Source organism: Salvia miltiorrhiza, chromosome 1, assembly GCF_028751815.1.
Source record: "Salvia miltiorrhiza cultivar Shanhuang (shh) chromosome 1, IMPLAD_Smil_shh, whole genome shotgun sequence".
Lineage (NCBI taxonomy): Eukaryota > Viridiplantae > Streptophyta > Magnoliopsida > Lamiales > Lamiaceae > Salvia > Salvia miltiorrhiza.
Genome location: NC_080387.1, coordinates 28,047,004 through 28,059,737, shown reverse-complemented (window position 1 = coordinate 28,059,737; position 12,734 = coordinate 28,047,004). Strand labels below are relative to the sequence as shown.

Here is a 12,734-nt window from a genome sequence, read left to right as displayed (position 1 = left end):
TCAATTGAATGTGGTCATATAAAATAAAACAATACTTAAATGTATTTTAAATAAATAAGTTATTTAATTTAATTTCGTCATATAAAATAAAGAAAATGATATTAAGATATATCATTATGGTCATAATAAGTGTAGAATTGATGAAGTTTTGTAAGAATGTGTTGATCTAACACATTCTCATATATGACATTTATTTCAAATTAAATTATTTCATATATATTTTTGTACTAAAAAAAGGCTTAATCTCCATGTATATATTAGCTTATCATCGTTCCCACATTGATATTTTATCATTCCTTCATTGATCTTAAATTGAACTTCACCATGAAAAAAACATAAATAAAAGGATACTTTTGAGATGCATTTAAAATAAATAGATTCTTCAATTTAATTTGATCATGAAAAATAATTTCAAATAAATTATCATTCCTGAATTGATCTAACACATTCTCATATATATTGAATTTATATTAAATCTCACAATTCAAAATTTAAATAAAATGATTATTAAACTTTGCCATTTAAAAATCTAAATAAAAAGATACTTAACTTTGAAAAAATAATAAAAATATATTTAAATGTATTTGAAATAAATAGATTCTTATTGTTTGAAATTTTATTGAGATTATCAACCAATTATTGATTTATATTTTATTTATTTATATACATATTTTATAAATTTAAACAAATTCAAGAATATTTGGTATTATTATATGGGTTTGGGACGAGAATAAATATTAATATCATCACATATATTATAAAAAATGGAATACTCCTATGTTGCATCACCATATTTTTTTCATTTTTATTTATTCTAATTCTCCAAAGAATTTAATATTTATTCATTCTTATTTATCTAAATCTTTTCATCCCACATTGATTTTTTTTATGAGATTTCACCAAAATTAAACCTATATAAAAAGATGCTCTTACTCTTCAAACCAAAATTTCACATTTAATTGGCGGAATGGTTGATCAATTTTATTTGGTTAAATAAAAAATTATTTAATTTTATTTTTAAAAATAAATACTTGTGATTTTAAATCTAATTACAATTTTTTTTAGACTTTGAATTATGAAGTTTAATATAAATTTACTGTGAAAAACTATTGCAACTATAAAAAAATATGAAAAACTATTTATTTGAAATACATATTACAAATGTTTTTTTTATCTAGACTTTTTCTTGATTAAATTTAAAAGAATATCAATGTGGGAAAGATAGATGAGCTAATGTATTCATGGAGATTGAGCCTTTTATTTAGGTTATGAATTGATGAAGTTTTGTATAAACTCAATTTTGAATAGATGAAAACAAATGTAAAAATGTCATATAGTGTAGAATTGAGGGTGAGGCAAATACTAAATTGTGAGAGTGTCATGTAGGATATAGAATAGTTATGATAAATAAATATTCTCATATAAATTGACATTATATAATTTGAATCTTATATCAATTTTTTAAGCTTTAGACGAGATGATTCTCAAAACTTAGTTATGGTCTTTCAAACTTCAAACAAGATGATGCTTGATAACACTCATGTTTCCATGGTTTTTAGTGTTCTTATAATGTTAATTTTATAGGAAATTGAGTGTTGGATGATTGTTTTGTGCTTAAATTGTTTTATCTTGTGAAATATGTTACTTTCTCGTACTTTGATGAATTTTACAGAAATATGGAGTTCGAATTTGGACTGTTGATCTTAATGAAAGTTGTAGTTCGTCTCGATACGAGTTCGTAGGCGCAAACGGTTCGCAAATCCGAGTTCGGACGAGGAAGATATGGGCAAAACAAGAAAGTCGCGCACAGCAGTGAATAGTGCCCGACGGGAATTTCCGAATTTTCGGGATTTTGCGGGATTTTCGGATTTTATCAGTATTTTCGAGCTCTACACTGTATTTATCTCCTGTGCCTATATATAGATCCTTTCCCTGACCTATTAGACACATCTTTTCACATCTCTTTACCTCTTTTCATATTTTTCAGTTTTAGACTTAAGATTTTAATGCTTTCATAGATTAGATTTCTTTTCCTGCAAGATTCAAGATTCAAGCTGTTCATCCAGAATTTCTTCCGGGTTTTATCTATTTTATTTATTTCAATTGTTTTCTTTTATTTATGCTTTTATTTTATTTTATGATGTCTGGCTAGTTCTTTTATTCTGAACCTAGGGTTTGTACATAGCTGATTAATTATGTGTGTATGATTTATTGATATCAATTTGCCCTCCAACTTGTGATTCATGATTCCTGGTGCTTAATTTCTTGTGAATTATTTGGCCAATAATTTACATGTCTAGCTGTTCAGTTTGAGTCTTGAATGCGATAATTGTTCAGCCGATTCAGGAATGCATGTTATAGTAGTAGCCTTGACACTTGAATGGGATAGGTGAAACTATAGGGAGCTATTCTTTGTGTACGCTTGGAAGTTAATTTATTCCTTGGAATCTTGAATGTGAAGGGGGGTAAATTAATCTACTTTCATAGGTGTTCGTTAGAGAAGCTTGTGAATAGTTCTGTGATCTCTCATCAGGGTTGGATTAAATTGGTAATTGAATCAATAGATTAAATGCATGTAGTTAATTAGTAAAAGTACATCCCTAGGGTCAGAGTCTTTTATTATTTGAATTTCCTAAGTGTTTTTATTTGTTATTTGCGTTTTAGTAAATCAATCTTTATTTTCGTTTGCATGTCTACTATTTTAGTTTGTTTAGGAGATAGCTAGAGTGATTTCGATTTTTCAGTCCCTGTGGATACGATACTCGGTTACTTTTTACTTGCTACAATTGCCTGTGTTAGTTGCAGTATTTGTTGCTAAGAAATTAGTGATCAATTTTTTGGCGCCGTTGCCGGGGACTGTTTAGATTTTGCTTTAATATTTCCAATAGGACTTTATAGTACTGCAAGTTTTTTTTTTGTTTTTATTTTTCTTTTCTAACTTTTATAAGTTGTGTTTCTGTAGGTTGCATATGAACACAAGATCTCACGGGAATCCTCTCTTTGAGTTTGACCCTGAAATCAACAAGACCTTGCGCAATCTAAAGAAGCAGAACGATCAAGTTGAGACAGAAACGATGGCTACTCCAGAGCAAATCCAAATTTGAGCTCTGCAAGAGCAGTTGAAGAAGCTGCTTGATGCACAGGAGACGAGAGAGGCTCAGAAACAACCAGCCATCAATGAAGCGTTCATACCACAGTATGTGTACCAGGAGCCCCCACGAGTGAAAGTTAACAACTTTGAGCTGAAAACGGGTTTGATCACGATGGTCCAATAGAGCCAATATGGTGGACAAGCGATTGAAGACCCTAATGCGCACCTGGCGCATTTCCTGGAGCTGTGTAGCACGGTGAAGATGAATGGTGTCCCTGATGACATTATCCGTCTTCGTCTTTTTCCCTTTTCACTGCGAGATAAGGCGAAGTCGTGGTATCATACGCTGCAGCTGGGAGATAATATCGTGTGGGAGGATTTGGCTCATGCATTCCTACGCAAGTTCCATCCGCCTGGCCTTACATTGAAGTTGAATATGGACATCGTGCAGTTTCAGCAGTACGATGGAGAAAAGCTAGCGGAGACTTGGGAACGGTATCAGGAGAAGCTCAGAAAGTGCCCAAGCCATAGATTTGATGAAGGCACGCTAGTGATAATGTTCTACAATGCCTGCGGGGAGCGTACAAGGATGCACATGGATACAGCTGCAGGTGGCTCTCTACTTCAGAAGAGCAGTTCTGATGCATGGAACATTATTGATAGTATGGCTTCTACAAGCTACCAATGGCCATCTGAGCGAATACAATTGAAGAAGGTTGCAGCTGCTTCCAGTTCTGATCCTATTGCAGCAATGGTTACTCAACAAGCAGCGATGGCTACGCAGCAGACAGCAATGGCTACACAACTGGCAGAGTTGACTACAAAACTTGGTGAGTTGAATGTTGGACATCCTGAGCAAGCTGTGATAGATCCGTCAGTTATGGAAGATGTCAATTATGTGAATGACAGAAATTATGGGAATTTCCAGCGAGGACAACCAAGAATGTATGGCAGAAATCAACAATTTCAGCAGGGTCAGCAGCAGTTTCAGCCAGGAGTGCGCCCGCATCCTAACCTTTCTTACGGTAATCCAAACAATGCTTTGCAGCCTCCACCTGGATTTTCTGTGTCTAGCGGAGGAGTTATAAATGAGCCGAAGAAGGTATCAATGGAGGACATGATGCAGCAGATGTTAATGAAGATGACTGGGATGGAGACAACTGTTAGTTCAAGGATGACTAATTTGGAGTCTCAGGTGGTAAATATTGGGAATAATTTTTCAGCATTGTCCAAGCAAGTGTAGATTTTGGAGACTCAAGTTGGTCAGATGGCCAACCAAGCAGCTGCACAGCACAAGCCAGGCCAATTTCCTAGCAACACTCAGTTCAATCCGAAGATCCAACATCAACAGCCTCAGCAAAATCAGCAATGTCATTCCATCCGGGTGGTTGATAATATAGTTGAGGATGAAGGTATTTCTGTTTCTCCTCCTCTTCCATTCCCGAGGCCAAGATTAGATGAGCAAAGCTCCAAATTTTTGGAGACATTTAAGAAGCTGGCTGTGAATATTCCTTCCGTGGAGATCTTGAGAAACAAGCCAAATGAGGTGCAAATTGTGAAGGCTGTGATGGAAAAGAAGAGTGCATTCAATGAATTTGAGGAGGTGCTCGCAGTGAAGGAGTATCAATTGCCTCCAAAGAGAGAAGATCCGGGCAGCTTTAATATTTCTGTGAAGATTGGAAAGTCATTGTTTGAGAAAGTGATGTGTGACACCGGAGCAAGCATAAATGTCATGCCTCTCAAAGTTTATAGGAAGTTGCAGCTGGGGAATTTGAAGCCAACCAACAAGACAATTCAGCTTATTGATAAGTCTTGCTCTAAACCTCTAGGAGTTGCGGAAGATGTGCTTGTGAAGGTGAGTGATTTTTTCTTCCCAGTCGACTTTGTAGTGTTGGATATTCCGGAGGATCCAAAGATGTCTTTGCTGTTAGGGAGACCTTTCCTTGCCACTTGTGGAGCAAAGCTAGATATGCAAAGGGGGACGATGACATTGGGAGCCTATGGGGAAACTGTGATTTTCAAGAAACCTCCACCAAAGGAAGTTCCCCAGAATGAAGTGATTAATTTGGCTGACAGTTTTCTAGCAAATTTGGAGGATGAAGAGGTTGAGAAGAATGAGCTGCCCAAGTATGAAGCCAAGAAAAAAACTCCAAAGCCAAAAGAAGTTCTGACTTTTGAGATGTGTTTGTTTTTGGAGCATGATGGGGGGTCTTTGAAAACCCATACCCCCAAGAAGAAAAAAGTGAAATTTCGGATTTTTCGGAACAAGAATGAGAAGGGGGCAATGCTTGTTGAGGATGTCCGAGCCAAGAGAAGTGTTTTTGTGGAGAGGGCACCCAAGAGTAGAAAAGTTTTCCAATGGTTAGAGTGTTGTTTCCGACCTCCATGAGTTTTTGAGGTATCGTCAAGCTCTAGACGTTAAATTAAGCACTTGTTGGGAGGTAACCCAACCGTTTTCTTTGTTTTGTTTTCCTTTCGTTTAGTTTCTTTTTGTTTCTTTGTTTTCTTTGTTTTCTTTGTTTTGGGGTTTTTAGTGCAGCGTTGAGCTTGGAAGATGCGGGAACTCGCGCTTGGTTCATACCACCACCATGGAGCATGCTTTTTCTGTGAGTAGTGACACACATATCATCATCCCTCCAAACTTATTTTCGAACTTATGTTCTGTAATAAGTTTGGGGGAGGGGGGTGAGAGTAGATATGTGTATCACTTTTATCTTTTTGTTAGCTTTATTGTTTTATCCTGCTTGGTTGGTGGTGTGTGATTGTTTTTTAGATGATTATTGCTCCATTAGATTTCTGGTGAGATGTCAATGATGATTTCTGTGAAAGAAAAAAAAAATGAATTTGATTTTCTTTGATGATTTAAGTATAATTGGAACTAATTTGCATAATTCTAGAGTGACTTTTAGACGTTGAATAAACATGTGAGATTTTGAGCCATAACTGTTTATCATACACAGTTTATTCTTTGTTGTGAGTTTTGTCATGCATGTGGTGATCTTCTAGAACTTGCCATGGTTTCTGTGTCGAGGTTGTTGTTGTGCCCAGGATTAGGAGATGATTTTAGGCCATCTTTTGCTAGCCACATTATTATCCCAAACACTGTCCTTGAAAAAATTATCCTTTGTTATCCACTTTGAGCCTATTTAGCTTTTATTATTTAGCTGGATGATAGGGGGTGATGAAGTATATGAGAATCTTTATGTGGTGAATATTCATAGTGGGTTGTGAAGAAGAAGGGATGATTTTGTGTTACTATTTACTCTTATGAGCTCTAGAAAAGTTAAGAAAAAAAAACTGTTCAAAAAAAAAAAAAAGAGAGAAAAGTATAAAGTCGAGTGTATATTGAGATATTTGTTAGAAAATCGACTTTGTGTGTTGGAAATAAATGGAGAGCATAAAAGAGTGTTTAGTTCTGTTTTGTGATGATTAAATCCCTTGAGTTATGTTGATTATGGTGGCATAGTTAGGTGGAAGATGGAATTTATTCCATACTTGATTTGTGAAGTTATAAGGTGTTAGTGTTCTTGATATATTTTTGAGTCACTTAGCTTATATTTCCCTACCTTAACCAATGTCCCTACATTATAACCCGAAGAAAAAGACCTTTTTGATCTTAGTCCTGGCACATTTTTAGCGATGGAGATTGTAGACGATTGGCAAGCCTATGGTAAGGGATCTGCATTGCATTGAATTCGATGAGAGCATACACGTCCTATATATTCCATCAAATTGAGAGTTGAGTGATACACATACCTTGTGAGATTCAATTGTTTGGAATGTCGAGGTTGATTTTACTATAGGTTGTGTTTATTGGTGATTTTTGTGCTTAATTATTGAGGATTTGAGAATTGTATCATTCTTATTCTTTCGGAGGCATCGATGAGCTAGATTTCTTATCCATTCGTGATATTGATTGTGTTCTTCTCATTATTCGAGGACGAACAATGGCTTAAGTTTGGGGGAGTTGATAACACTCATGTTTCCATGGTTTTTAGTGTTCTTATGATGTTAATTTTATAGGAAATTGAGTGTTGGATGATTGTTTTGTGCTTAAATTGTTTTATCTTGTGAAATATGTTACTTTCTCGTACTTTGATGAATTTTACAGAAATATGGAGTTCGAATTTGGACTGTTGATCTTAATGAAAGTTGTAGTTCGTCTCGATACGAGTTCGTAGGCGCAAACGGTTCGCAAATCCGAGTTCGGACGAGGAAGATATGGCCGAAACAAGAAAGTCGCGCACAGAAGTGAATAGTGCCCGACGGGAATTTCCGAATTTTCGGGATTTTGCGGGATTTTCGGATTTTATCAGTATTTTCGAGCTCTACACTGTATTTATCTCATGTGCCTATATATAGGTCCTTTCCCTGACCTATTAGACACATCTTTTCACATCTCTTTACCTCTTTTCATATTTTTCAGTTTTAGACTTAGGATTTTAATGCTTTCATAGATTAGATTTCTTTTCCTGCAAGATTCAAGATTCAAGCTGTTCATCCAGAATTTCTTCCGGGTTTTATCTATTTTATTTATTTCAATTGTTTTCTTTTATTTATGCTTTTATTTTATTTTATGATGTCTGGCTAGTTCTTTTATTCTGAACCTAGGGCTTGTATATAGCTGATTAATTATGTGTGTATGATTTATTGATATCAATTTGCCCTTCAACTTGTGATTCATGATTCCCGGTGCTTAATTTCTTGTGAATTATTTGGCCAATAATTTACATGTCTAGCTGTTCAGTTTGAGTCTTGAATGCGATAATTGTTCAGCCGATTCAGGAATGCATGTTATAGTAGTAGCCTTGACACTTGAATGGGATAGGTGAAACTATAGGGAGCTATTCTTTGTGTACGCTTGGAAGTTAATTTATTCCTTGGAATCTTGAATGTGAAGGGGGGTAAATTAATCTACTTTCATAGGTGTTCATTAGAGAAGCTTGTGAATAGTTCTGTGATCTCTCATCAGGGTTGGATTAAATTGGTAATTGAATCAATAGATTAAATGCATGTAGTTAATTAGTAAAAGTACATCCCTAGGGTCAGAGTCTTTTATTATTTGAATTTCCTAAGTGTTTTTATTTGTTATTTGCGTTTTAGTAAATCAATCTTTATTTTCGTTTGCATGTCTACTATTTTAGTTTGTTTAGGAGATAGCTAGAGTGATTTCGATTTTTCAGTCCCTGTGGATACGATACTCGGTTACTTTTTACTTGCTACAATTGCCTGTGTTAGTTGCAGTATTTGTTGCTAAGAAATTAGTGATCAATGCTTACTAGCCAATTTTATTATTTCAAACTTCAAACGAAATGATGCTTGAAACGCAGTTATGGTATTTTAATTAGCTTCAAATGAGATGATGCACATAAGCCTGTTATGTTTTTGCAAACTCCATACAAGATGATGTTTAGAAGTTAGTCGATCTTATAAGCTTCAGATTGTATAATCTCATAAGTCAGTCCTGATCTTTCAAGCTCCTAACGAAAATAATGTTTAGAAGTGAGTTATGATATTTAAAGCATCAGATAGTGATGTTCAAACGATTGATGCATAAAAGTCAGATATAGCGTTTCAGGGTCCACACGAGATAATGTTTGAAAGTTTAGCGTTCAAAAGTCAAATATTGTCTTTCGAGTTCTTGATGATCCTCTAATCTTACAGAGTTGAGATGAGATGATGCTTATATGACATATGAGATCTTAAATTAACTTTTATTCGTCAATATAGAAAAAGTATAAAAAAAATTATATAAAAGGGTATTTTTATTATTTTAGCAAAAAAACTAACATTTAATTGACGAATATAGTTGAGATTAATATAATGTAAATTTTATTACATCAAATTAAATTAATTAAAAATAATTATATTATGTAAAAATTATATACATAATTTAAATCATAATTTAAAGTCCCGTCGAATTTCGACGGGCTATACACTAGTTTGGGGAGAAAATATAAGAAATTGGAAGTTTTCATAGTTACGCAGGCAGACTCTTCCAATTTAACATGACTAGTATATATGTATATAATCCCATTTTCTTGATTTTTATAGCATTATCATCTCTCTTTCGTGAATTGGCTTTTGAGTCCCGCAATATTTGCATATAAATGCAATATCCCACATCGTGGAGAAAATAAACAAGGCTATGACAGCCTCAATAAATATGAGATATTTGCCACAAATATATATCACGAAGCTGCGCGTTGAGCACATAGCGAACTTTTCTTTCGCCTTTTACTAAAGAATACCGTGTGCTCGACGCAAACCAAGCAGCATACGATACTTTTTGGAGGGTGTTCGTAAGAACCCCCTAACAATTTTAGTTGAATTTAATAGTTTTCGTCTAAATTTGTCTAAATACATGTGTAATGTTGGTTTTCAAATTCTGTTTGATGAATCCATTGGTTGCTATACGCTTCAAAGTTTTACCACATTTTAATGTTCTCCATTTTTTCTATTCCATGCTATTTAGAGTGGAAAAACAATGAAAAAATGCTAGTATTTTGCATCATTTTCAATCAAAGTGTACACACCCTAGTATGATAATATAAGAAAAGAATCCGTAAGCCAATGGCCACTGAAGAATGAAACATTTGTATACTTTTGAGATCTTATCCAATTCTATTAAAGAATTTTTTCTAAGAAAAATATTAAAATTGTTTGCTATATTCCACAATGGATTGAATTTGTGGCCGTGTAAATATTTTGATGGTTTGGTTTTCAATTCAGTTTTACTTTGAAAAAACTTGGAATGAATACAATAATAATCACCATTTGATGAGTTCTGGCCTCTGGGCTCTATTTTCTTTCATGAACAGAAAAACATTAGCAACACAAAATAATACATTAGTTAAAAATACTTTCGAGCAAACAATAATGATAAATGACAAACATTTCTTGAATCGAAGTACAAGTAGTATTAGAATTTATTTAAACATTTTGCTTTAGGGAAAAGTATAAAGATTCATTAATCATCTTCATCAAATGACGTCCTTCAACCATGAAAAAAAAATCATCGATCGAAACCATATTACAAGTACTACAAATTTTCTCAAATAAACAAAATAAAAATGAACTTAAATACTTGCCAACGCTTAACCCCAACTCAGGTGATGCAGAACCAATAAAGTTAATAAATTGATTTGAAATGGAAGAAAAGAAAAAGAAAAAAAAAGGAAAGAAACAAGTTATCCCACATCGGAAGCATAGTAGTTAGAATATGCGAATAGCAGAAAGATAAATGGAAGAAAGAAAGAGAAGTTCCATACTTACCTGGACGGGGTCAATGGGTGATCCATAAGGCCCATGGCCTAGGTTGGCGACCTCCATAGCACTGCGGAGGGGCGCCCGCCTAAGGTCGGCCCAAGTGGTCGAGCCTACGTCATAATTTGTGTTAGTGGGGGCCTGCGTTCGCGCGGTCCCTGCACAAAGTTAAGTCTAATTTGTGACTATCTATAAGATTTATGGGTAGTCCCTGCTCAAAGTTAAGTTTAATTTGTGTCGATCCATAAGATTTATGGGCTTGAGTTTACTGTTTGATAATTATAAACAGAATATCTAATTTATGGAGTATTTTTTATAATTCTTTTTTTTTTATCAGGAAAAAGAGGGATTTTATAGTGAGAAAGATGGTGGTACCAGTAGTACCAGCAAGTTACAGAGATAACGGAAACAAGGAAAAAACAACGAGGAGCAACATTCTCAAAAACGAGAGCGTCAGTTCTCGAGATTAGCAACGATGAACCAAGAGCTAAAATCCTCAGATGCAGTGGTCAAGTTATATGCCTGTTTCCAACTCCACATTAATTGATGCCAAGAGTTTTCCTTTATCCCACTTACCGTCATTAAACCGGTGATCATTCCTTTCATTTCAGATACTCCAAACTGCACAGATCCACACTCCAACCAGAAAATTAGTGTCTTTTTTGTTACCAAGATTCGTGAAGGCCAAGAAATGGTCTTTCGCTTTTGAATGAAGAGCCGACCATTTTCCAAGCCAGGAGAGAAGTTCGTACCAGATTTCAGTCGATCTTTGGCAGGAGAAGAAAATGTGACTGATATCTTCGGGCTGCTCTTGACAAAAAACACAGAGTTGATCTTGATTCGGAATAGGCACCTGTCTTTTCAAAAGGTTGTCCATTGTCGCCATTTTTCCATTCATGATCCTCCACGCTGTCGTTTTAGCTTTGTGCGCTGCCGGAGCTTTCCAGATAAAATTGAGGTCCAAACCGTTGTTCCTACCTCCAGTTGGCCTTAGATCTTTCTCGAAACTTTGGTATGCTGATTTGACCGAGAAGGTTCCCGTTGGATTTGCTTTCCATTTCCAACCGTCGGGTTTACCTTCAGAGACCAAGAATGTGTTGATGATTGAAAAGAGTTCTTCCACCTGCTCCTTCTCTCTATCAAGCAGTTCGCGGCTCCATTGCAATGACCATCTCCAGATTCCTTCCAGCCAATTCCCCATGCTCCTAATTGTTCCATCCTGATTAGTGTTGAGGCGAAATAATCTTGGAAATCTGTCCCTAAGGCGCTTATCCCCTATCCAGCAGTGATTCCAAAAGGAAAAAGACCCTCCGTCACCAACTTGCATCTCCATATTCCTTTGAAACCATCTTCCATGAATTCCCCAGCTAAGACGCAGGACCTTATTCCACCAGCCCGCTCTCTTGTCCCGATTCCCCTCACTCCTGAACCCTTCGTCGTCCCAACAGATATTGTCTTTACAAGTCCTAACCACCCGAGCCCAAAGAGAATCGCTTTCAGTGAGAAAGCGCCAAATCCATTTGACCATTAAGGCCTTATTGAATCTTTCCAGATCAATAAAACCAAGCCCCCCGTCTCTTTTTTCCGCGCAAAGTGTCTCCCAATTAACCCAATGAATTTTTTTTCCTTCCAAATTTCCTCCCCCTCCCCAAAGGAAATTACACAGTAAACTTCGAATTTCTTTCAGGATTTTTTTGGGAAGCAAGCAGAATGACAGTTGATAAATCGGTATTGAGGTGAGAACTGACCGAATCAAGGTAACTCTTTCGGCGAAGGAGAGCTTGCGATTTTTCCACTTCTCCATTTTCCTCTTTATCTTCTCTACCAGAAATCTCCAATCCTCCACCCGGGAAAAACGAGAACCGATCTTCATTCCGAGATATTTGGTTGGAAGTGTTCCCAATCTGCAGTTCAGTTGGGCTGCCATCACTTCGCTCTCTGTTCTTTTCAATCCCACGCCAAACAAGCTGCTTTTTTCAAAATTAACCTTAAGGCCCGAGAGCTGCTCAAAAAGTTTAAGAATACATTTGAAGGCCCAAGCATTTTCTTTCTTGTCCGACGCAACGAACATCGTGTCGTCGGCATATTGCAAATGTGAGATTGTCAAACCATTGTTTCCGATAGTGCATGGTTCCAGCAGACCCTTATTGGTGGCTCTTTCGATCAAAAGGTTCAAACCTTCGGCGACAATAAGGAAAAGAAAAGGAGAGAGTGGATCCCCTTGTCTAATTCCTCTCTCGAGTTGGAACTCTCCGGAAGGGCTGCCATTAATCAACACATTAGCTGTTGCCGAGCTCAAACATCCTGCAATCCAGTTTCTCCATTTCGGACTGAAGTTCATCTTCTCAAGCATGATATCAAGAAACTTCCAATCAAC

General features: G+C 35.8%; 2 non-coding genes across 2 annotated transcripts; both read left to right on the top strand.

Annotated features, from left to right (window-relative positions):
- The first annotated feature begins 9,288 nt into the window (after positions 1-9,288).
- LOC131007460 (U5 spliceosomal RNA) lies at positions 9,289-9,405 on the top strand. Its single transcript, XR_009096159.1, has one exon. It is a non-coding gene; the product is annotated as a U5 spliceosomal RNA (small nuclear RNA).
- A 953-nt stretch (positions 9,406-10,358) lies between these two features.
- LOC131007448 (U1 spliceosomal RNA) lies at positions 10,359-10,519 on the top strand. Its single transcript, XR_009096147.1, has one exon. It is a non-coding gene; the product is annotated as a U1 spliceosomal RNA (small nuclear RNA).
- Positions 10,520-12,734: the final 2,215 nt, after the last annotated feature.